The following is a 26,311-nucleotide window of genomic DNA, read 5'->3' on the forward strand; positions in this document are numbered from 1 at the left end:
ACCGCTCCGTCATGAGCACCGAAGGGGTTAAAGTAAGGGCATGTGTCAATATACATTTGTGGTATAATTCTCAGTCAAGTAATCTTTATCTCAGTCAAAGACCATAAAAGATACATAGTAGCCATTCATGACATAATAAAAAACTTAAACAAATAACAATGATTGTAAAAATATAAATACATTAAAAAGTACAGCATATATACATTGTAAATTCGAATAAACGCTGCCTGAAATGAATTCATGCCTCAGTCATGTTCTTGCAAAAGGTCTGGATAGTCACCGCTGGAACAGCAGAAACCTGCAAAAAGCATGTACACTTAGCTTGTGGACTCGATTTGAAGTATGTGAAATGGAAAATCAATTTTGACTATAAGGATAACATAGTGCAACAGTGACGGTTAAAAACAGACATATTTCTGCCAAAGTGGCAAAACAGGCTGTGCATTTGCTTGGGACGGGATGACGGCCCACTTCAGTGACGTTAGTACTCTAGTGCCACGAGGCATGGCACTAACAGCAATCTGCATGCATTCTTTGGAAAAACGGAATTAAGATGGACAAACTCGATAAAAAGGAAAGGTGTGCATCCTGTTTCTTTAATGAAGAATTCTAAATGGACCACTATTAAAAATGCCCTTGGGTGCAGGGATATGTGGAAATTTTGGTCCATCGTTCGCTCTGGTAGCAGGAAGGGTCGAAAGGTTGATGTTTGTAACATCGCACCAGAGAGATGGGTTGAACACTACCAGAAGTTGTACGCTTCTCCCACTGAAGATGGTTCCACAGTGGATGCTTCTGTTCAGGTACCCATACACGTCCCAGCGCCAAATAGTAATTTGGTCCTTTCTCCCTTAGCCCTTTACAATAGCGAACCTATAGAATATAAAATCACACTGAAGGAGCTTGGAACCGCTATAATTAGGCTCCCATCGGGTAAGGCGCCTGGTCTTGACAAAATTCCTGGAGACCTTGCGGTATGGGCCCCTTATTTGTATATTTTGTTTAATGCTATATTGCAGGGCGCTACCTTACCCACTACTTGAGTTGGTGCGGAGATCATACCGGTGTTTAAAAAATGCTATCCACTTCTTTCGGTCAATTACCGTCCGATCAGTTTGATCGACATAAGTAAAAAAAAATTCTCTCGCATTATTCTGGATCGGCTTCAGTTTTGGATGGAGGAACATCAGATTCTCAGCCCTTTTCAGGCCGGTTTTAGGGAAAAGACTTCCACACTTGACAAGTTATTAAGACTCCAACTTCTTTACTGGAAGACCGTGAGAGTAGAGATTGGCAGCCTCTACTTAATCTTTGTTGACCTAAAAACGAACTTTGATTTAGTGCCCCGTAAAATACTTTGGGATGTCCTGGAGGACATGGGGGTTCCAGCCTATCTTCTCAATATCATCAAGAGACTCCACTTTAACAACTTTGCACAAATTAGGAGTGGTAAATGGGGTAGTCTGATACCCAAAATTCCAGTCAACAGAGGAGTCAGACAGGGGTGTGTGTTGGCGCCCACCCTTTTTTGTCTCTTCGTCAATGCCCTGATCTCCTACCTTAAGGGGGTCAAAGATATCGATGTCCCCAAATTGAACAACGAACAGGTGGTGGCATTGATGTTTGCAGACGACACCCTCCTATTGTCCAAATCACCTATGGGTATCCAACGGGCCCTGGATAGCTTTGTTAACTTTTGCCATCTAAGTGGGTTGGAAATCAACGTCCAAAAAAACAAGTTTATGATCTGTAATCCATCGAGGACCAGATGCTGTAATCCCTCACTAAATGGCATAGCTTTTGACAGGGTAACAGTTTTTGAATTTCTTGGTATTACCCTTACTGATAAAATGGACTGGGCACCTCAACTTGCAAAGGCCAAACTTAGATTAGTCCAGACCATAGGTGGTATTCTGAAAATCCATTGAGAATCAACTTTTAAGCCAGTTGCTCCCATCATAGAAATTTATAAAGCTCAAGCTAGGGGAGCAATTTTATATGGGGCTGAACTCTGGGGCCATTGCCTGGTGGATGGCATTACCAAAGCTGAAAACCAATTTTTAAGATCACTGCTGGCACTTCCTTCTAGTACCCCCCTGATCCCTATGAGAATGGGTCTTGGCATTACACCTATTCAAGAGGTAGTTGCATTACGCCCCGTAATCTATTGGCGCAGACTATGGGTAACCCCCAAATTATTATGTTTCAGACAAGCATTAGAAGAGGTATTGGGCCTCCCTGGATCTGAGAAACTGCCATGGTTCGCCTTTTTAAAAAGGGAAAGTAAGAGACTGGACATACCCGGTCTATGGTCTAACCCAGCTGTGGTCTGCGCACAATTGTCATGTGCAGATTTAGTTAACCTAGACCGTCGGTCCAGGACGCGGCCATCCTTGGTAGTTCTTCCCTAGGCCCACTCACTGTCAAGTTTTTTAATTTAAAAGATGAATACCTAATTGAGCCTTTTCTTGACGAGATTTTACCTATTTCAGCGATGTATAATTCTAGTATTTACCAGTGGATGTCTTGTTATGTAATATTTGGCAGCTTAAATAGCTAAAACACGGCAGACATCAATGTATGAGTGCATGTCTATCAGTTAAATATATATAGAAATGTACAGTTTTACAACTTCATTTATAAGCAAAACACAAAATAAATATGGATAAATACAGATAAAATGGCAGAAAAATAAATATGGATCAATACAGACGAAAAGGTTTTTTAAAAAACCATAAAACCAGGAGCCCTAATTATAATGCCCATGCAGCAGTTTTATTCAGGGAGTATAGCTGGGGTATCAGTTTGTGATAAAAAGAGATGTCTCATGCTGAACCAGAATATCGGACTGACATTACATTTCCAATTCTTGATAATCTCCTGTGGTTGCTAGGGTTTATAAACGCCTGCCTGTTCAGTAGACTCTTAGCCCCTGAATGATCCCCAAAGGTAGTTCTCTTACCTAATATCTCTGCACGTGAGGCGCGTTATAACGCAAGCGAGGGATGGAGGCCCAGCAGTGTGTATTTATGAATGTTGCTTATTACAAGTACGTGTAGCCGATCTACATGAGTATTGCTCGTGCTCCTAAATTGCTGAATCTTTGACGCCCTTGTGGAGTAGAAAGAGATTCATTAAGCGCTCCGACTACTGTCAGTGCGAAACCTACAGTAAATATGGTATAAGGCTGGAACACTCTGCAGCCCATGAGCTAGAAACAAGGTGCATTTGTGCTTTTTTCAAGTTTCTTTTTACACTTGTTAAATCAATGGCCGCAGCCCGTCCGTCCTTCTTCCTTGTGAGGGGAGAAGTCAAGGTCCCTCAGCTGCAGCGCCGCGAGGCCCGTGACGCAGGTTGTCTCCCGCGTGACATTCCTGGGGGCTGTGGACAGAACATTCTGAAGCGGCGCGAGGGCTGAGGTGGGAACCCGGCACAGCTGCGGCCTCAGTCACCTTGAGCGCGAAGGAATGAGCGCACTCAGCTCTGTGGCAGGGTGGAGGCCGCGTGGGTGTGGAGAAGGGGAGGCCGCAAACCTGCAAGGTCCATGGAAGCTTCTGGGCGGTGAGGAGGAGATTGCCTACTGATGAGAAGATTTCACAGATGGCTTCTCCTGCAACCTTCACCTTGAGAATTACTCAAGAACGGGTTTAATCCTAAATGAGACTGTGCAACACTTAACTGTAAAATCGATATGTGGTTTGTGTTTAGACTAACACAGACTGCTGTCGAAATCCACATGTTCTTTAACGTTCTAGCATTGCAGTTTGCATTTTCGCTGCCAGTCTAAACACCAAAATCTACTAAATTCGTTAATTTTTTTTTACAATGACCTAAAATGTATCTAAATTATTTTCCACTGCAAAATTTCAGTTTTACGGGTAGAGCTGAATTAACTACAAAAGCACTTTTGACTTTTTTGTTTTTCACAAATGAATCTATAACTTTTCAGTTGGAGCAGTGTTTGCCTCTGTACACCTGAACTCATGTTACAGAGGCGGCCCGTGCAGGTAAGAGTGGTGAGTCGGGTTGGGGAGGGAAGGGATTTGACAGACGACCACGACCACGAGGGAAATTTAAATACATAATTATTTCCCTTTGTTGTCTGTCAAATCCCCCCACCGCTCTTACCAGCAGCTGCATATTTATCAACGTTTGCGCCAGTCACCCTTGCAAAGGGGCGCAGTGGCAATGTAACCCCCAAGATGAGATTTATCAAGTCATTACAAGGCCACCCTCGGTGACCGTGCATGGCTTGAAACCTAGAGTGACGCAAGGCAGGGCAAATCGCTTCTTTGCGTTATTCTGCGGCAGGGAGGCGTTCCACTGGTGGAGCATGGGTGTTACCACGCATCCACCATGGATTTTGGCACCGTCCCAGATTTACTATTAGTGGTAGACATGGGAATATATTTCAAAATGCTACGTCTTCCCATGTGAGGCGTAACAAGTTGAAATATCGTTATTTCTCCTTGTTTTTCCTCTTTCTACATGTGCTGCATTTTGCAGAACACTTAGAAAGAAGAAAACGCCGCTCAGGATGATTTTTGTGCAGGAAGTTACCTCTTCCTACACAAAAGCAATCCTGCCTACAACACAGGCACCTTTGCAACATGTTGCAAGGATGCCTGCGTTGACGCTAGGGGGCCAAAAGTGTGCCAACGCTAGGAAAGGACAGGAATGTGCCATATAGTGATAAATACAGCGTATTCCTGTCCTTCAACGCAGTGCAGCAAGGTGCTGTGCTGCATTGCTCTGCATGAAAGAATGATAAATCTGCCCCCCTGTGTCCAAGGAGACTTTGGAATTTTTTTACACACTTCTGTCTTTTTTTCACTAGGTGTTGTTGTATAAATTGGATTTGATATAGCATTGTCAAGACTCGTAGATACTCAGACCTAGCACTTTTTTTCTCAGATACGACATTGCACCTATCTCCTTTGAGCCCTAAAATATCCCACACATTCACCTTATAAACTCCTAGATAAATGAATGTATGCAAGCAACAGAAGAGCTGTTTCTTTTTGGAAATGTATACAGAAGACTTGCCTGGGGGAGTTGAGAATGCTAGCTTCCTGATTTACCCCATGAAATGTGCCCCAGCATGCCTGCTTTACCTGCCTGCAGTCTGTAGACTAAAGCGCTAAGAATCCTGAGGTATGTATGTGTATGGATGTATTTAACATTTATAAAGCGCACTGTAACCCTGCTGGCATCTGGCACTGAGTTATGAGGACAGAGTGCATGGGAGGGGATTACTAAAGGTTGCTTTTATTTGAAAGTTTTATATAGCGCAGACAAGATCCTTGCGGATATCAGAGCGCTTTACACAGAAGGGGAACATGAGGGAGCATAGTCAGATAGGTAAATCAGAGTAGCAAACAGTACATAGTCAAACAGGTAAATCAGAGGGAGCAAACAGTACAATCAAGTAACCCATGCATAGGGTGCAATATGAGCTAACGATCCGTGCATTAGAAACAAGTAGAGGTATAATATTGCAATAAAAGGCATACATTCGCTAGTTGATAATAGTCTAAAGAGGTCATTTCTTAGGGTGCTATATGAGCTAACGATCAGTGCATTATAGACAAGTAGAAGTATAATACTGCAATAAAAGGCAGATACTCGATAATTAATAATAGTCTAAAAAGGCCATTTCTTAGGGTGCTATATGAGCTAACAAGTAGAAGTATAATACTGCAATAAAAGGCATACATTCGCTAGTTGATAATAGTCTAAAAAGGCCATTTCTTAGGGTGCTATATGAGCTAACGATCGGTGCATTAAAAGCAAGTGGAGGTATGATACTGCAATAAAGGCAGACATTCACTAATTAATGTTAGCCTAAAGAGGCCATTTCTTAGGGTGTGTGCAAGTAGTGAGAGAGACTAGTCCAAGATGGCCGACAAAAAGAGAAGGAGAGAGACCAGTCTAAGATGGCAGCCAAATTGTAGGGATTACAGAGTTTGGTTTCCCTTTCTACTCTGGGAATGTCGAGTTAGTCCATCTTCCATGTTGATTGAGGGGGAGAGCAGAGTTCAGCTTCTATGCTGCTGGATGATGGCTTATCTCTGTTTTGCTGCTCCCTGACCGCGTTGGTATGTAGCTTCATGGTCATCTGGTGAGCAGGGGGGCGATTTATGGTTCCAGCTTTATGGCCCCAGCCAGATTAGCAAATGGAGAGTGAAAAGCCCGCGAAAAATACCAGTCACATAAAGATATCAGTTTTAAATTCCGGTCAAAGCATAAAAAACAGAGTTAAAAAACCTGCATGAGTATTTAAGATGATGGGATTGCGAGTAGTAGACCTTCGAGTCGCCCCTGAAGCTGTTCAAGTAGTTTTGTGTGCAGTATTCCAGGCAGGGAATGAAACGACTTGCATGGGTGATAGGGTAAATAGCTCTGCGAGCAGTTACCTTACAAGTCACCACTGACGCTGCTGCTCACATCAGGTTTATCTCTAGTTGCGCAGTGGTTACCCCCAACACACAGGCAAACAGGGTATACCGGCACTGTGAGGGGGGAGGGGGGAGGGGGGAAGCCTCCCACCACAACGCCGCCCCAAACATCCAGACAATGACACACCGGAGCCGTTCCAGATGCCCCCGTTCCGTACTCACCGCACCGCTGGAAGGAGGGGGGGGGGAAGGCCTCCCGTCGAAGCACCACTTAAGACACACCACAGGGCACACCGGAGCCGCTCCAGACGCCGACCGCTCCCCTCTGAAAGAATCCTTGGGAGGGGGCAGGGGAGAGCGCTCGTTCACCCGCGCCGGCTCAGCCAGCGCCAGCCCCCGTTCACCCGTCCCTCGCGACACCGCTCGGTTGGGCACACCGGAGCCGCTCCAGACGCCGACCGCACCGCACCGCACTGGAAGAGTCCTTGAAGAGGGGGGGAGGGAAGAGCGCTCGTTCACCCACGCCGTCTCAGCCAGCGCCAGCCCCCGTTCACCCGTTCCCCGCTACACCGATCCGTTGACCGTAGGCAGGGCATCTCCGCGTACAAAAGTCAGAGGAGTGCAGCTGCCCGACAGGATCCTCCCAGGCGTCCCCGATGGATCCGACGACTATCCAAGGCGGATCGGGCACAGCTCAGCTCCCACCGTCCTGGGCTCCGGCGAGCTGCAGGGTCACCAATTCATCCGCCAGGTTCAATGCAAGCGACGGCGATCTCCAGGCGTGTCGGGCCCCTCCGGTGACACGCCACAGCTCAAGTCCAGTCGACCTGGGTTCCGCCGAGGCTGCAGGCGTTCCAGCTATCCCTGCTGCAGGTACTTATTTTGCCGCGATAATATGATCACTTTTGCGATCAGTTACAAACTTCGATCCAGTTACTTTTTGTTACTTGGTTTTTTTGCCGAGGGTGGTGCGTGCTAACAGGGATAACTCCACAAACTGGATCCCAAGCACTCCGGAGCTCCGGAGCTCCGGACCGGCGCTCCTACCAGGCGGCCATCTTGAATTGCAAGTTCATGATCCATGAACAATCATTAAAGTAAACAAAGGCAGAAAAGTCATGTTACAAATGAATGAATACGATTTAGCATCAAGTCTGGACCTTTGCAGACTCGTAAAACAAGAACAAATGGCTGGCATTTTTCATCTTGAAAGGTGGCAACCTAAGGTGGAGGTAGGAGGGTACAGGCCGTTTTGGACTGTCCCATAGGGCAATCAGGCAGTGCCCGATGGGCTGGTTTGACACATCAGTGGTGGGCCGGCTTTTTAGCAGTTCATGGGCCTGTTCTATGGCCAGGTCACAATTACACTCACTGCAAATTACTCACAAATAATAGAGTATTTGTCATGTGTTGGCGTATTCAGAGCTAATCTCTCTAGACGTGTTTCTGGATTCTTGTCTGCCATCAGCAGAAAGGAAATGTTGTTTTGGGGGTGCTTAGAATGCTGCTGAATGCCTGCCAGGTTAAGCACCCCTCCAGCACACATGTGCTTCCCACAGGCCTATCAACGCAACGCTCCAGGAGCATCTGTACAGTCAATGGGGGAGGGGAACACACTGCTTGGCATAACTGCACTGAACTTCACTGCACTGCCCCGAAGCTCCTCTTGATGTGACTGATGTAATTACAAAAACTGTAAATGATCCTACAGAGGAGATCACATATATTACCATTGAGACTGTATAAGAGACAACTATGAATGTAGTAATATTTTGTTGATTGTCTATGTGTTGTTGTTTATTTATGTTGTGCTGTTGGATGTTGCTACTTATTGGTATAAATGCTGTGGCCATATAAGCGTTGCATTTGCTGTGTGAGTTATGGTTTGCATCGCTGTTCTGCGAGTTATGGACTGTAGAGGTAACTAAAATTTGGAAATGTAAGTGATTTTTTGGTTTTATTTTTAAGGAAATTTATGAGGTTTTTTCAACATACATTATTGTGCTGTAACCCAAGCAAACCATATTGTCACAATAGCCTTTCTGTGTTTTTTAAAAATCACATGCTGGTCCAACAGTTTGCCACAGGGGTTGTTCCCCATTCCCCACCAGCGTCCTCACCTTGTACGGGTGGCCAAGCCACACTACACATGGCCAAAGGCTACAAATTCGAACATTGATCATTAAAGTGAAAGTGTCTTATTACACAGACTAATAGAACTGATATGTTTAAACGCTAGTTAATACCTCACAGATTCTATGCTAGAATCACTTTACAGAGGAAATCCACTGCAGCCATGCTCACAATGCCTATTTACTAAGATTTTATCTCAGTGCACAGATCCCTTGTATTTGAACTATGGGTGAACACCTATGTTTATAACTTCTACACTTGAAACAAGCATTGACAACGCCAGTAGGTCTGGCTTAATGTGCTAACACATGCAAACTGAATTTGTGCATGCCTGTGTCGCCCTGCATTACCGCATTACAGCAAGAACTGAAGGCTTTGCCATTGCTTGTTTTCAAGCTTTGGATTTGATTGTCTCTCAAGATGCAGCTACTCATAATTTTGTGGTGTTTATAAAGGTATTACGATCTTATCTTTGGGCTCAGCCATAGGAACCTTAGACTTCCCCCTGGAGATGTACATGTTCGTTTCATTTGTCTTGTTGTCAGGATTTATATACTTCCGCTACTTTAACAATAATGATAAAAACAGTACTTAAGGTGCTGGATCATACGTTCTAATGTGTGTGTATAAACATATATATATGCTGCTTGGACATTATTCCTGAATAAAAGATTGCAAAGCCAGCTACTATGCATGTATAAGATACAATAATTTAATGTGTGATGATTCAGTGACCTTTTTGATATGTAAAACGATCCCTCATGCATTAATGCAAACACGTCACAGAAGGCAGAATGATGCATCACACACTAAATAGCATGAGATGAGAGAGTAATACTCCACTGGACCAACTTAAGGAGTATTTAAAAAAATAGTAGCTATAGGTCATGCAGACAGATTTGCTCCTCCAGTAAAACCAAAAGCAACATCGTATAATTCCCAGCTTACTTACTGCTAATCTTCATTACTCTGAGTATTGTCTTCCTTGCCACATGAATTACGAAATGAGCTTTAGCTCGACACCAGAACCTTCCAAAGCAAATTAGCATTCCATGCCTCCCATCCCACCCCAACAAGGCCGACCACCGACACCCCTGACCAGGTATAAGGGGAGGGTCAACCCATTGAAGAACCGGGTTTTAGAAACCAGCGGCGCCAGGGATAACGCCCGATGTCTTCGGATTCCCCTGCCTCTGCAAACAGAGACACGAGACGCTTCTTGATGACGTCAAAGAGCAAATTTATTGGCTGCAACCAGGAACAGAGGTCTACGAAGCACAACACGGGTGGTTTGCTAGAGACTGCACATATTCATAGAGCGGAGCATCGTCTTTTATGCCAAAAATCACATTCCTGGCTAGCATCAATTACATACAAACTGACCAATGGAGAAACGACATTTCAAACATATCGCATGACGACAATCCCACTTTCCGTTGTCCAGCCCACCAGAAATGACCAAGCAAAATTCAACATTCCTGTTCGAACGGGCCGGACAAACCCATCATAAAGACAGCTTAGAGGTCTTTTAGTTTTCCAGAATTACTAGGCGCACTTCCTTGGTGGCCGCACGGTAATATGTTAAAAAGGTAGTCTGTATAGGCAATGAGGCGAGCGGTAACACCTCTGAACCGCTCCAAGACGGACCAGCAAGCTGATCCACACAATTAGAAAAAACAACTATGCCCCTGCACTATAAACATTCAATGAGTAAATAGTAATGGTGTAAGTTTGTTTAGGAAAATAATGAAGGTATTAGGACAAATCTAAACATTTGGTGAATCTCTGAGAATGAGTATGTATGAATGGAGATACATAGGTGGAGAAACAGTCTGTTCTTGGTGTAGTCACTTCTGTTTATTGTTCCATTTCAAAAGCCAACACGTGTTTCATTGCAGGGAACAAACTGCGAATCTTCAGGGCTTGATTGAAACACCTATTGGACTAGATACATTCCATCCGGATGTCTAATCCTCAATCATTTATGATAATGAATTTAGGGGAGATGGCCGGTCAGTGTGCAGACTCTGTTAAGTGTCCTCGTAGGAAAACGATAATGGTGAAAATTCGTTATGCAAAAGCCCTGTCCGGGCGTTGCGTGGAATACTGAATTCGGATTTCCAAAAATTAAATGATCGGGCTGTGTGAGATCTCGTTACTTCCCAAGTAAGGTGAAAACCGGGAGGAGAAACAGGTTTGTGGATAGGCGGGTGCGCCGTTTTGTCCACGTAGGCAGTTCACCTAGTCTGTGTTGATCTCCCTCTCTTGGTTTCCCGGCGCCGTGTTCTCGATACACGGCGCCGGGAAACCAAGAGAGGGAGATCAACACAGACTAGGTGAACTGCCTACGTGGACAAAACGGCGCACCCGCCTATCCACAAACCTGTTTCTCCTCCCGGTTTTCACCTTACTCGGGAAGTAACGAGATCTCGCACAGCCCGAGCATTTAATTTTTGGAAATCCGAATTCAGGATTCCACGCAACGCCCGGACTGGGCTTTTGCATAACGAATTTTCACCATTATCATTTTCCTACGAGGACACTTAACAGAGTCTGCACACTGACCGGCTATCTCCCCTAAATTCATTATCATAAATGATTGAGGATTAGACATCCGGATGGAATGTATCTAGTCCAATAGGTGTTTCAATCAAGCCCTGAAGATTCGCAGTTTGTTCCCTGCGATGAAACACGTAATGGCTTTTGAAATGGAACAATAAACAGAAGTGACTACACCAAGAACAGACTGTTTCTCCACCTATGTATCTCTATTCATATATACTCATTCTCGGAGATTCACCAAATGTTTAGATTTGTCCTAATACCTTCATTATTTTCCTAAACAAACTTACACCATTACTATTTACTCATTGAATGTTTATAGTGCAGGGGCATAGTTGTTTTTTCTAAACCAATCATAAAGACCTCAACCCAAATCAGTGATTAAGCCTTAAAGGAAGGTACTGAAGCAGATGAGAAGCAAGATAGAAGGGTGTGTGCATGTACCATAAACTCAGCAATGTCCTGCTCTTTGATCTCTATCTGACCAGCTGCTTAACAAGGAACTGGCTCAACGAGGTCAGCCTCGGGCAAGGGAGTCAGTTCGGCCAGGTCACGCAGAAGTCAGTTAAGGTGTACGTGTCTCAAGGACTCGTTCGGCCATAGTCATTCGGCCTATGTGAGGGCAACCATACAAAATGGCTGCCGCACACAAAATGGAACCCGAGGGTTCAAACGAAATCCATGAATACGTAGTGTTCTCATTGATCGATTATGACGAAAACACTCGTACATACCGCACTCGTCATATGCGGTTCGCTGACACCAAAATCGTCTATATCCGACGACCTTCATTGAACGGGTTCGGAACCATAGAACCACAGACCCTTGGTACCGCAGTATCACAGAACTACACCATCCCACTTCCTGAAGAACTACCAAGCCCCTAGAACCACATGAAGCCGATAGTCAAACAGGGAGGGAGCAATGGGGACTCATGTGGTGAGGAAGATAATACTTGGAATAATAAAGATTATCGGTAAGTAACTGGGTCATTACCTCCTCGTAAGTCTTCCTCACCACCAGAGTTACGAAGTGAGCACATACCTAAGCCCAGCGGCTTTATGCAAACTCACAAGAAACCACAGACAATGCGACAATGCAAAAACAAGAAGGCGTAATCCAAAAACAAAACAGTTGGACAAAATGCAAGAGGAAGCACAGAAAGCGTAAATCAACAAGAGCTGGAAGTACCAGCCCTGAGAACCAGTCTGCAAAGACCCTGCAGAAAGACCACTCCACCCCACCCGGAAGAGAACCAGGAACAGGAGTGGGGAGGACCAGCTAGAGGCTCAACACACATGGACAGTAGGGACCCCCCGAACGAGGCCCAGCAGAGAGACAGATCCCCGGAAGACCGATCCGGCAGCCGAGCAGACACCACAGAACCCTGGGCAACAGACGCCAGCAAGAGAGGCAGCGCAACCCATCAATACAGGGAGGAGAGAGAAGGCAAATGACCAGACCAGACAGGAGCAACCCGACACAGCAGCAAAAAATGCAGGCAGCCCCAAACAAGCAACCCCACCCCTCAGACATCAAATAGCGAGAGAGCAGATTCCACCCCAGACCAACCGACCGGAGGGAAAATAGGCAACACAACTGCGCGGGAATGGCAGACAACAGATGGGGCCCAGGACATAAAAGGAGGAACTGGACGCAACACAATACAGACCAGCAGGATACGCAGGAACGGAGGAGAGCGCAGAAAGAACTCAGCCCCCCAACCGACTAGCAGGAACTCCCCACCTAGACGAGGAACACGAAGTTCAAGGATGCCAGGGGCACAAATAGAAGATCCCAAGAAGGCGCAAGGCAAATTGCGCTAGGACGCTGCAGGAAACAACCCTAAAGCAACCAGGACACTAAAGGATCCAAACTGCCAACAGAGGGCAGAGGGACGCCCGCAAGGCCGCCCACTGAGCCCAAAGAGCAGAAAGGGCCAGGCCCAAGCCAAAGCCCACAGAAAGGAAATCATAAGCACCCTCACGGGGATCACCAAACAAGAGGTCAAACCCTTAGAAACACACCATCGAGAAAAAGACCCCCAAAAGTGAGAAAACAAGACAGAAGAAACGGGGGCCCTGAAGCAACACCATCGCTCTAGGGAGCATCCCCGAGACAGGAGGTGCAACCAAAGAAGCCAAAAGAGACAGACGAGTCGGAACCCCGTTGGAAGCGGGGAGCCCCACCATGGGGAAGGAATATCTGGGATCACCCAGACCACCAGACAGCCACCACCCCCAGCAGAATAAACCAAGGGCCGCGAACCCAGCCTGGGAACCACCAACACAACACATGACCTGTCCCGGCGAGTGATGCACAGAACAAGTGTAAGCAAAGGAAAGGGAGTAAAGCGTAAGCAGGAAGACTAGCCAACGGAACAACATAGCATCCAGCAACCACTCCCTGTTGCACTGGAGGAAAGTGCAACAGCAAGTCAGGCAAGTGCCCCACCCCACGGCAAACAGAACCAGTGTTGGGCACCCAAACCATATAAAACAGCAATGCTCTCGCACTCACAACAAGGTGTAAACAGGAATATTCAAGTATAACATGAAAGAAATACAATAGACAGAAGCAGAATCTTGGGTATTTTTCTTTTTAAGTTGGTTGTTTAATGAGTCCACAACCGAAGGAATAGTCCACAGTCAGCCGACACGTGTTTCGTCGTGTTATGGTGAGTCAACACGACTCTTCAGGGCTGACAATAGAAAATAACGTGTGTATAAATGTAATCATTATATATCACAAAATTTCTTAACATTGCATTGGTGACGTAGGGTGATCCACATGTGTATTTCTTAAGTACCGTTATCCTCCCGTAAGTTGTGATTGTGAAAGGTGTCGGTTCTTACATGATTAAGCATGCTTATTCCAATTTTCTTCATGGGTACATTTAGAGAATAGTAAATTGGTAGCAAAAACACAAGGTTGTGACTCTGGAAAAGTGTTATAATGTGTATCATGCTTACGACGAACCTGCACGAGAAAGTCTTAAGTGCAAAAAGTGTGCCGCTAATTCATGGAGATCAAAGTGTGCATAGGTCTGTAAATTAATATTGGTTCAAGGTGTGTGCACTAGAAATGCAGTTAAAGTGATTAGTGCCTGTGGTTGAGAAAAAAGAATAGTCACTGAAGGAGCGGACAGTGCATACCTTGTGGCTCAACCCACGTTTAGGAGGGTTGAAATTGGAAAAGGTTTAAATCCCGATGGAGTGTTCTGTTTGCAAAAAAGGGGGGGAAGCATAAGAAAAGGGCAACCTGCTTAAGGTGCAGATGAGATGAAAAAGGATATTTAAGAGAGTAGGCTTACCAGTGTTTAAATATTTGTCGATCATAAGATAAATTATGTAGTATCAGGCTTTGGTCTTAGGAAACTAGGTAGGTTCTTCTATAAGTGTACGACCCGCCAAGTGGAGCGGGCGCTCGTAAAATCCATGCTGTGTGTAAAATATTGTGTTCCGAGTGTTTAGTATACTCCGTAACTGATTAAACACTAGTTAACCTTGTTGTCACAACAATCTATCAATAGTAAGGTAGAAACTTGATGATTGTACCTTAATACGTGTTTGTATCAAGCTGATACCGGGAGGGGATCCAACTCTTGACACTGCAAAACGGTTGCGTTTTACGTCCGAAATAATTATTCTGTGTCAAAGAGAAGAAAGAGAAGAAATAATAAATATGGGGGCGGTCAGAAGTAAGGCGGAGTTAGGACTAACTTGGTAAATGTTGTTTACCAAGTTAGCCCGATCGTATATATACGATCTCTTAGTTTGCCTTGGTTGAAAGCCACAAGAGTGGTTATTGAGACTCACCAGAGAAAAGGTATCCCTCCTCTTGTGTTTCCCGGTCGCCGTGTTCCGAGGGACGGACACGCGACCGGAAGGAGGAAACACATTTAATAGAAAAGTTCCAGAAAGGCTAGAATGTGACTCTGGTTATATGGGCAACCATGTTGAGGAGTAAGAATTAGTAACGATTACTTCCTGGAATATTGAGCTACTCTGAAAAGGAGTGGCAATCGTATCACCGAATGTTTACATTTCTCGAGGCGATAAGGTAGTTGACAAATAATGTGTTGTCCTATAACCATTATTGGTCACAGTAGATTGGCCGTAAACAGTGTCTCGGTAAATTTCAAATAGTTCAGGACGAGAGTGTATGTTAGCAGACAGTGTGTATTTGAGAATTTCAGTTCATAGGCGCATCGCGATAGAAAAGGAGAAGAGTCAAAATTGTGTGACGTAATGGTGAGCCCGTGAGCCGTCGTGAGTATAGCCTGCAAAGAGGTGTTCGCCTTGGGTGAAGGTGCCTCGTCGACAAGCCCAATTGTGACATCATATCTCATAAGACTGTAAAGATCATGTTCGATCGTGACCGTGACATTCTTAAAATTCTTAAACAAAATAAATTCAAAACTTATGTACATAAACAGATGTCAAACATTTGTACTACGTGGCATATAGTATATAAAACATTTACAAAGGAAATGATGGATTAAAACAATTCAGAGAATACAGATAGATGGTGACAGGTTTTGCAAAATACTATCTGTAGGAATATAAAGTCTGTATGAGTGGATCCCACAGGGTGAAAGAAGGTGGGCGCTTTAATCCCCCAAAAAGAATTGTGGTTCTGGGTCATAGTTGAGCCCGTGCTCTACGCATTGCAAGCGCATGATCCACGTGGCTTCCCTACGCCTCAGTGTGAGTTCTCGATTACCCCCTCTGATATTGAGAGGAATCACATCTATCCCAGAGAAACGCACTTTGATGTCATCCTCCAACGGTTGACATTCTGCAACATGTAGGGCCACTGGGTACTTGGGATCTCTTCTTTGTATGGCTCTCATGTGTTCAGCTAATCTGTCTTTTAAGGCCCTGATAGTGCTGCCTACGTAAATTTTGCCACATCGGCATTCAATGATGTAGACCATAGACTTGGTTAAGCATGTATTGTTGTGTCTAATTTTATACATGGTTCCGTCGAATCCCTTAAAAGATTTCGTTCCATGTTTGCCCCAAATGCACATAGAGCAGAATCCACATTTGTGGAATCCTATGCCCCGTGTAGTCAGCCAGTCTAGGGCTGTAGTGTTAGGAGGAACAGTGGGGCTGAGTTTGTTTTTAAGGGTGAAGCCCTTTCTGTATGTGATGGATGGTTTTTCAGGTAGCCATTCCTTAAGAACAGGATCACCCATCAGGAGTTTCCAATGTTTGTTGAAACTCTTCCTGATGGTATGATTTAAGGCGTTGAATTCTGTAATTAGTCTAATTGTTTGGTTGGAAGATTCAGGCTCCATGCGTGTCTTCAAACAATCTGGTCTTGAGGTGCGTCTAGCCCTTTTTTCTGCTTTGTTTAAGGATTCAGGAGAGTAACCTCTATTGATGAATCTGTCCTTCATATTGGCAATGCAGTTTTCAAATTCAGTTGATTCACTGCAATTACGTCTAGCTCTTAGGTATTCCCCATAAGGAATAGAGCGTATCTGGTGTATTGGGTGGAAACTGGAAGCGTGAAGGATGGAATTACAAGAAGTGGGTTTCCTATATAGCTTACTGTGTAATTTGTTGTCTTTGACATACAATTCAAGATCTAAAAATTCCATCTTGTTTAGGCTGTGTTGCATAGTGAAACTTATTTCCAAAGAGTTGTTATTCAGATGCTCAAAAAAGGAAAAAAGTAATTCCTCGGTGCCAGACCATAGTAAAAAGCAGTCATCTATATAACGACCCCAGAAGACTATGGAGTCGATATATTCTGCTCCTTTGGTGCCCCAGATTAAGTCTGCCTCCAAGGCCCCCATAAAGAGATTAGCAAAGGAGGGTGAAAATTTCGAACTCATGGCAACTCCCTTTTCCTGACAATACCATTTTCGGTCAAAAATGAAATAGTTGTTCTCTAAAATAAGGTTCATCATGTGTAGCAACATTTTAGTATGTGCCCACAATGATGCTGGTCTGTTAGATAATATCTTATTCATAGCTAACATGCCAAGTTTAGGATTGATGCTGGTGTACAAGGACACCACATCCATAGTGACCAATGTCGTGCCCTGTTGCCATTCCATGTCCGCCATGATGCTCAATATATGTTTCGAATCCTGTATATGTGACTGTAAGTTTTTGACTAAGGGTCCCAGAAAAAGATCCACGTATGAGGTTCCGGGTTTTTAGGAACCCGGTGGTGCCAGGGGATCACACCCGAAGACCTCTGAGTTCTCCCTGTTCCGGACCACAGAAACCAAGAGTCTTCTAGGTGAAGTCAGAGATCGAGTTTTAAAGGCTGCAACCAAGTAACATGTGTCCTAGAAGTACGACAGCACGGGCCGTAAGTTCTAAGGAGACTGTTCGTTTTTACAGAACCAGCCTTCTCCTTTTATACACAGTTTTACACTTCAGGCAAGAATTCTTGAGTTTATGATATGGTCATAGACATATTTACACAATAAAGCAAAAACGTGAAGTCACGACGGCCAACCCATATTTTAGATGTCCAGTTTGTGATAGAAGACCCAGCCCAGCCCGGAATTACAATCAGATATCGGTGAAACCCCAATAGAACGGGGCACCTCCTTGTCATAAAACTGGCCATAAACAAGGAACATGGACAGGTGTATGTGTGCAGGAAACATGGTCTGTAGGTGGTGAATGGTTTATGGCATGTTATGTGTTGATGCTATCTTATTCGGCCACTGGGCGAGGGGCTGCCCAAACAGGTTTGGCTGGAGGCGGTAGAGTCTGTTCGGCCAGGTCATGGGGAAGTCAGCTAAGGTGGACGTGTCCTTTCAGATCAAGCTCGACCTTAATCAATTGACTTATATGAGGGCAAGGCACAAGATGGATGCCGTTCACAAAATGGAGTCCGAGGGTTCGGAACGGAAACCACGATTTAAGGGTGTTAGCATTGCCCAATCGTGACGCAAATGCACAGGGATAATGTCCTATTCATTACCGGTCTGCCGATACCAAATTCGTCATGGTACGATGGCATTTTGTGACACGAGTGTTGGACCTCGGTACCATATTACAACAGGATCCGGAATTCCAGAACCACAGACCCTCCTTTTGCCCTCATATTTAGGCAATAACTCATGCTAATCTGAGTCCAAATCTATATTGATGAATTCATGGAGATGTTGCTGTAGCATCATTCTGTTGCTCAATTCGTCCCTTGACACAGGCTTCCTTACACATGAAGTAGCACAAAGGCCACATATTGCAGGAGCGCACTGCACAAACAGGCAGAACATAAACAGAATGGCTAAGATCATCCCAACGAAGATCAGAGTTTTCCAGCCCCAGGCAGATATCAGTTCCCAGAACCACCCGAGCAAGGACCAATCCCCTTTTTCCAATTGAAGGGAGTCAGAGATCTTGTGTAATTTGGAAATGGCCTGATACACTGTCGGGGCATTATCGGGGATGAAAATGCAGCAACTGGATTGAATCACTCTACATACACCACCACGGTCTGCTAGTATGACATCTAGGGCAATCCGATTTTGAAGGGTCATAAGTCTGTCCGATTGAAGCTCGGCAGTCAGGTTACTAAGGGCACCGGCCGTCTCAGTCACGGCGGATTCAACTACCCTTGTTAACTGGCGAATGTTCCTGCTGTTCACCATAGGCCCCCAAAACGGCAGAAAACCTTTTGCGAAGTCCCCAAACTCTTGACCCGCGGTGTCGTCTTGACTCACGACACCCCTAACTGTCCTTGTCCGATGGTAGTCTGCTCCGGCCGTGTAGGTGGGTGGCAGCAGAAACGAGATGAAACAGGTGCCCGAGAAGTCAGGGGGCAACCATGTGTATTCTTTGTCATGGCAGACGAAGTATGTACCCTTAGCCGCCGAGAATGGAGGGGAAGTTCGGGAGGCGAACACATACGTTTCCGTGCACACGCTTTTCCCCAACTGTGCTTTGGGATCTCTACCAATACCTTGCAGACATAGGTGGCCTCGGTGGGGTACTACCCAAACTAGGGAGGATTTCTTCGATTTCTGGCTCTTACTCAAAGAAATCCCATACCGAGTGCTGTTCCATCTACTGTACGGGGTAAACTCATCTTTGGGAATTGTCCGAGATGTGTCAATATCCCTGCTCATATTTCGTATTCCTGCCACTAGTGCCTTGTTGCTGACATTGCTCCCTATGGGACGCGGTGGATATGGTTCTATGGCAAACAGGAACATAGTCTGGAAGGCCCACAGAGAACCATAGTAACTGAATGGCAGGGCGAAGTACGGGATGCCCCTGTCGGCTGTGTGCGGCATAAGTCCACATATCCAACAGTTCGATGTGTTCATTACGGACTGGTGCTGGTGTAGGAGCTGGATGAACGAGTTATTTACAAATTCTAGTCTTCTGGCGGACTCGTGTTCAGGCAGAGGGTGAAAGGAGTGTGTGGGAACAGTAGGAGGAGGTGTGGGCTGAGTGTTATTCACAAAGGTAACTTGGAACGTGGATAGAGTGAAGCTTATCAAGAACATCGTTATGCTGCACAACAGTAGAATACATACTATCAAGAATCTCTTTTTGGCCATGACAGTGCATATTTGCTTTTTAAAGTTCATGTGTCTGGCAGGTCTCTCTACCCTCGGGAACTCCATCCTCTTGTTGCTGCCCGCGGTGGGAGTTTGATTCTGCCAAGAAGTGCGCTCTGTCCAGTCCGGGGTAATTCCCTCAGACCGACCAGAACCGTTGACCTAGGCGTCCCCAGCTGCACTCCTCAGACTTCAACCGCGGCCCTAGCAGCAGAACCGGATGGCGGTTCGAAAATCAAAAATGAGCAAGTTCCCTGGGCGAGAGAGCTGTAAAATCAAAAATAGTTCTTAGGGGAAAGAGAGTTACATGAGTGTACTTTTTATTAGTCTCTTTTTCTCGACCTCAGATTATATCGTTGCTTCCCAGGTACGGTGTGGTCTTTGAACAACGTTTCAGGTGCTGTAGTGTCCAACTGCATTGATGGTGGCACAAATCCTTGCAAAATACGATCACTCTCCTTTTCTGTACCAGTTCCTTTCAGTCGTGCATCGCTGAAGAGTGTAAAGTTAGGGACAGTTTCAGAGTCAGCGATTCCGTTCTGGACCCACCGGTCATATGGAAGGGGCAGTGGGACCCGCCTACAATGTGCGCTGTGCACCCAATGTTTTTTTCCGTGGACACGTACTGCAGAGCGGGTAGATAGCAGGACCTGGAAAGGTCCGGTCCAATGAGGCTCCTCGTTCTTGGTTCGCCTGAAGTTCCGGACTAGGACCCAGGAGCCAGGTTCGATGGCGTGGCTTGGATCATCAGACGCCGGTGGAGAGGAGCTGTGGACCTGTTGATGTAAAATATGCAGTTTAGTTGTCAATTCGTGTAAATAATCAAGCAGCACAGGGTGCTCTATCTCACTGAGCTTTCTGGGCCTCGGTACTCCCCATATATTTGCTGGGCGTCCGAACACGATCTCGTGTGGGCTAAGTCCCAGTCTAGAATGGACAATCATTCTGGTAGATAGGAGTGCTAAAGGCAAGGCGTCAGGCCATTTAAGACCTGTGCTGGCTTGGATCTTGGCCAATTTGAGTTTTAAGGTGCCGTTATAGCCCTCTACTAGACCTGCTGATTGGGGTGGTTTGCAGCGTGGAATTTCTGGTGGATGCCTAGACATTCGCACACTCTCTTCATCACCCGTCCCACGAATTCACTTCCGTTATCACTCCAGACCATTCTAGGCATCCCAAACCTAGGGAAGAATTCTTTGACAAGGGCTTTGGCAGTTGACAAGGCAGTGTTGTCCTTGAGGGGGTACTCTTCCACCCACCTGGAGAAGGCGCAAACGACAACAAGCACGTATTTTAGGTTGTTGCACCTCTCCATGTGGATGAAATCGAGCTGCAAGACCTCGAACGGGTATGTTGGAGGCGCAAAATGACCTGCTGGGGTTGGTGTTCCCCTACCGGGATTGTACTTCAAGCACACCATACAGTTCCTGACCAAATTCTCTGCACATTTCGGGATACCACTATTCTGCCATACTGGGGCCAACAGTTTACAGATTCCTTTTACATTGATGTGCGCCCTTCCATGGGCCATTGTTACCACTGCGAGCACATATGCGTCGGGTAACAGCCATCGTTGGTGCTCTGACAATTCAACCCAACAACCATTCGCATCCAATCTTCCCTTGCTATCCCTCCATTCATTCGCCTCTTCTCTGGTGGCATCAGCATGTATGGACTTCACGCTTTCTATAGTGTCTTCACACATACCCACATCGGGGACCCATCTAGCAGGACCTACAACATACATCCGACTCATTGTGTTCCTTGCAGTCTCTTTCGCGACCTCGTCGGCAAATGCATTCCCACGGCCAACATCATCTTGAATCTTTCTATGTGCACTGCACTTTACAATCGCAACTTGTAGCGGCAGGGTCAGTGACTCGAGGAGCTCGTTAACTAGCTGACCATGTTGGATTTTTGCACCATGTGACGTCAGGAACCCACGTTCTCGCCACAATCGTCCGAAACTATGGGCTACGCCAAAGGCGTATTGGCTATCAGTATACACATTTACTCGCTTTCCTTTCGCCAACACACATGCTCTTGTAAGCGCTATTAGCTCGGCTGCTTGCGCGGAATTCTGGGCAATGCGCGCGGTCTCTACAACAGTGTGCAATGTTGTTACAGCATATGCTGCAGTCGTATCACCATTTGGCAACTTGAAGCATGAACCATCAACCCATAGAGTATCATTACATTCAGGAAGGGGGGTGTCCTGCAAGTCTACTCTCCCTTTTGTCTCTTCTTCTGTCCTAAAGCAGCAATCGTGTTTTTCAACCTCATCTGTCTCTGCTGGAATAGATAATAACGTGGCGGGGTTAAGTGTATCGCACCTCTTTATGTGTATGTGGCTCGCTAATAGTGTCAGCTCATAGCTGGACAGTCGGGCGCTAGTTAAATGCTGCGTCTTCGTTCTGTTCAGTAAAATGTCTACTGCATGTGGGACCATAACGATCAGGGTATTATTCATGACTAACCCAGCAGACTGTCGAATACAGACAGCTGCTGCAGCAGTGGCACTCAAGCAACTTGGTAATGCCTTAGCTACAGGATCTAGAGTCGCGGAGAAATACGCGCATGGGCGCTGCTTGTCTCCAAAGTATTGTGTCAGTACTGATAATGCGCAACCTTCCTTCTCATGGACATATAACGTGAAAGGCTTACTGTAGTCAGGGTTGCCCAACACAGGAGCCAAACACAATGCTTCGCGCAACTCATGGAAACTTGTCTGACAATCGTCAGACCAAGGCATAGGTTTGGGTGTGTCTTTGCAGAGTAGTGCCAGCAAAGGTTTGGCCAATAGGGAGAAATTCGGTATCCATTGTCTACAGTACGATGTAATGCCCAAGAAAGCCCGAACTTTTCTCTGTGTCCTTGGGGCACTCAATCCTGCGATTACCTGTATTCTTTCTGGGGTCAGTCTCCTTCCCTCCTTCGATAAGATGTGACCTAGGTAGGTTACTTCTTGTCGTCAAAATTGTAATTTTGGAAGGGAGACTTTATGCTTCATGTCACATAAATGACGCAACAACGACAGTGTGGCTTGCTTGCAAATTTCTTCAGCGCGTTTGAAGCGGAAGCTTCGTCCTCCTAAATTGAAGCCAAAAATGTCTCTGCTCTCCTCGGCAATCGGGATGCTGAAGAAGGCGTTCTTCAGGTCAATCACCGAAAACCAAGTGGCTGAAGCTGGAACCATTGTCAATAAGGCAGTAATGTCGGGGACGACTGGAAACTGCGGTACAACGATCTTATTTACCTCTCTAAGATCAATCACGAATCTGTATACAGGAGGCTGTGAAGGATCAGTACGCTTTAAGACAGGCAAGATAGGGCTGTTACAAACGTTGCCTGTTGTTTCTTCAATGACATCTTTCTCAATCAGATCGTAAATGATCGCTAGCAACGCTTTTTCACCTTCGCTAGAGATCTTGTATTGGGGGATACGTGGCAACCTATAATCGGCTTTCAACGTTATGACATACGGTGCTATCTCCAAAAAACCCACATCATTAGAACCAGTAGCCCAAAGTATATCCGGGAGGGATGCCAATTCAGTCGGAATATCTTCCTTTGACAAATACATTGGGGAAATCCCTTCCTTACCAAGAGTTAGTTGTACTCCCGAAGGAGAACAGTACAAAGTCGCATATAATCTCTTTAACAAATCCAAACCTAACAAGTTTTCGCCACAACCCGTTGTAAGGATGAGGGGTGCTTCTAATTCGCATGGGCCAACAGAAAGGGCCATAGGACTAGAGATCGGGTTTCTAACAGGGGCGCCAGAGAAACCTACTGAAACATTCATTTCGCCAGACAAAGGTGTGCCAGGAAGTTTTGAGTGCATAATCGAACTTTTCGTAGCACCAGTATCCAGCAGAAATGGCTCTGACACTCCTGATGTAATCACCTCGACATAAGGTCCATTCTGATCTACTGGAACTGAAACAACTCCCTCTCTTTGTCCATGGCTGTCCTAGCAATTAAAATGTTAAAATGTTAAATGTTAAAATAATCTTATATAGCGCACGGCTACTCTAAAAGAGTGTCCCGGCGCTTTCCACAGGCGGCTCCGTGTGTAATAACATAACAAGAAAAGACTAATACAGAGAAGAAAGAAAAAAAAACCCAGCCAAGGGAACAGTTAAACATTAAAAAGCCAAGTCTTCAGGCTCTTCCTGAATTGAAGCAGATTGGAGGTACTGCGTAGCGCCAGTGGCAGGGAATTCCACAACTGGGGCGCCTTGAAGCTGAAGGAACGGCCCCCAGTCCGCGCCTTCCGTACACGTGGAACCACGGCAGTAAAAAGAGATTCAGACCGCAGTGAGCGGGCAGGGCGATAGAAGGCCAATCTACGCCGTAGATACCCCGCCCCTGAGCCAAACAGGGCTTTGTGCATCAACGTAAGGGATTTGAACATAATCCGCTTACGGATAGGCAGCCAATGAAGCTGCTGCAGCAACCCAGAGGCTCGTGACCGCCTATGCAGGCCAAAGATGGCACGGGCAGCAGAGTTTTGTGCCACCTGAAGGCGTTGGACCAGGTAATCCGGGAGGCCAAGAAAGAGGGCATTGGCATAGTCGAGCCGGGACCCGATAAGCGCCTGCACTGTAATCCGCCTATGCTCCGCAGAAAGCAGTGGAAGAAACTTGCGGAGCATCTTCAGAATGCCAAAGCAGGTTCCGGCCAGACCCAGGATGTGCGCTCTCAGTGACAACTTATTATCAAGTTTGACGCCAAGATTTTTAGCAACCGCAGATGATTGTGCGGGAGGGCTCATTTCAGACGGCCACCATTGCCGCCACTCAGGATCGGTGACACAGCCGAAGAATAGGACCTCCGACTTACTGGAGTTGGCCTTCAGGTTGTTGTGCTGGAACCAATCGAATACCCTGCCCAAACAACCGCGAATACTCTCTCCATCAAATGGTTGATCTTTACCACAGGTGAAGAGGAGTTGCGTGTCGTCGGCGTAGGACACGATCTGGGCCCCGTAAGCCTCCACCGCCTCCGCCAGGGGGGACATAAAGATGTTGAACAGCGATGGGCTCAACACAGAACCCTGTGGAACCCCAACCCCCAAAGGCGGCATCTCGGCGGAGCTCTGGGAGACCCAGATCGTCTGGCGGCGGCCTTCAAGGAAGGATGTAAACCATTTGAGCACCGTCCCCCTAATGCCGATGTCATGGAGCCTGGCGAGAAGCGCCGCGTGGGGGACGGTATCAAAGGCCGCCGACAGGTCCAACATGACTAACATAGCCTTGCCACCAACATCCAAGGTCTCCCTGATGATCTCGGAGACCTCCAGCAATGCCGTTTCCGTGCTGAAGTTGGGACGGAAACCGGATTGGGAAGGATGGAGCAGATGGTTGGTCTCAAGAAAGCTCGACAAGACGCCATTAACATGTTTCTCGGTAATCTTGGCCAGAGCCGGGAGAAGTGAAATTGGCCTATAATTGGCCAAGACCTCGGCATCAAGGCCCGGCTTTTTCAAAAGGGGGATCACCATCGCCCTCTTCCAGGTACTAGGCACCCTTCCCTCCCTCAAGGAGGCATTGAGGATGGGGTTAACCAGGGGATTCACCACCACCGCCATCCCGGCCAGGAATTTGGCAGGGCATGGGTCAAGTGGCGAGCCAGATTTAAGACTGGTAAGCAGCGCCCGCGACGCCTCGCAAGTGACAGCTGGAAAATCTGTCAACACTGCGGCAGGCATGGGCGATAGCTCACGTTCCGCTCCGGGGCCACATCCACCATCCTCAACGCTCTCAGAGAAGGAGGCCTGAATAGCCTTGATCTTATTAGTGAAAAAGCTGGCGAGATTACACGCCCACGCCTCCGATGGCACTGGTGGGGCTGAGTAGGAACTGGGGGTCGTGAACTCCTTCACCACCGTGAAGATCTCCTTGCAGGAGTTCGCCGCCACCTCAATCCTCTTAGCAAGGTATTCTTTTTTGGCATCTAAGATGTCCCGATGATATGCCTTTATAGCCGCCCTGTAGGCGAGTTTGGCCACCTCATTATACTGAAGGCGCCAGGCCCGCTCAGCAACCTTGCATTGACTGCGGGCCACCCGCAGCGCCTCAGTAAACCACGGCGCAGATTGCCGTACAGCCGTGGACCGAGGGGCCGCCAGTGGGGCAAGATCGTCCAGTCTTTCAGTCAGCCACGACTGCAGAGCCTCCGTGTCTCTTTCCAGATCACCCGAGAGATAACAGGGATGTTCCGCGAGCGCCTGCTCTAACATATCAGGTGTCACTCTATGGAGCGCTCTCGAGGCCGATCTAGGTAGCTTGGGGGCGATGTTATCCGGCCGCCCATTCTCACACACAGAGAACCTGATCAGCCTATGATCCGTCCAGAGCACAGGCAGAGTCTCTACATCAGCAAGCGGAGCTGATGAAAACACTTGATCGAGGGTATGCCCTCTCTCATGCGTAGGACCTGACACGAACGGTAATAGGCCCAGAGGAGATGTGATGTCCAACAGTTTGATAGTGTCTGGGTCGTCTGTGACATCTAGATGGAAGTTAAAATCGCCCGCCACTACACAGTGCCGTGTGGTAAGCGCCAGTTCGGAAATCGCTATCTGCAAATCCTCCAAAAAGGAGCCCATCGGACCTGGCGACCTATAGACCAACAGCCCCTTAAATGCTTGGACCGAGGACAGTCTAAG

Source organism: Lissotriton vulgaris, chromosome 6, assembly GCF_964263255.1.
Source record: "Lissotriton vulgaris chromosome 6, aLisVul1.2, whole genome shotgun sequence".
Classification (NCBI taxonomy): domain Eukaryota; kingdom Metazoa; phylum Chordata; class Amphibia; order Caudata; family Salamandridae; genus Lissotriton; species Lissotriton vulgaris.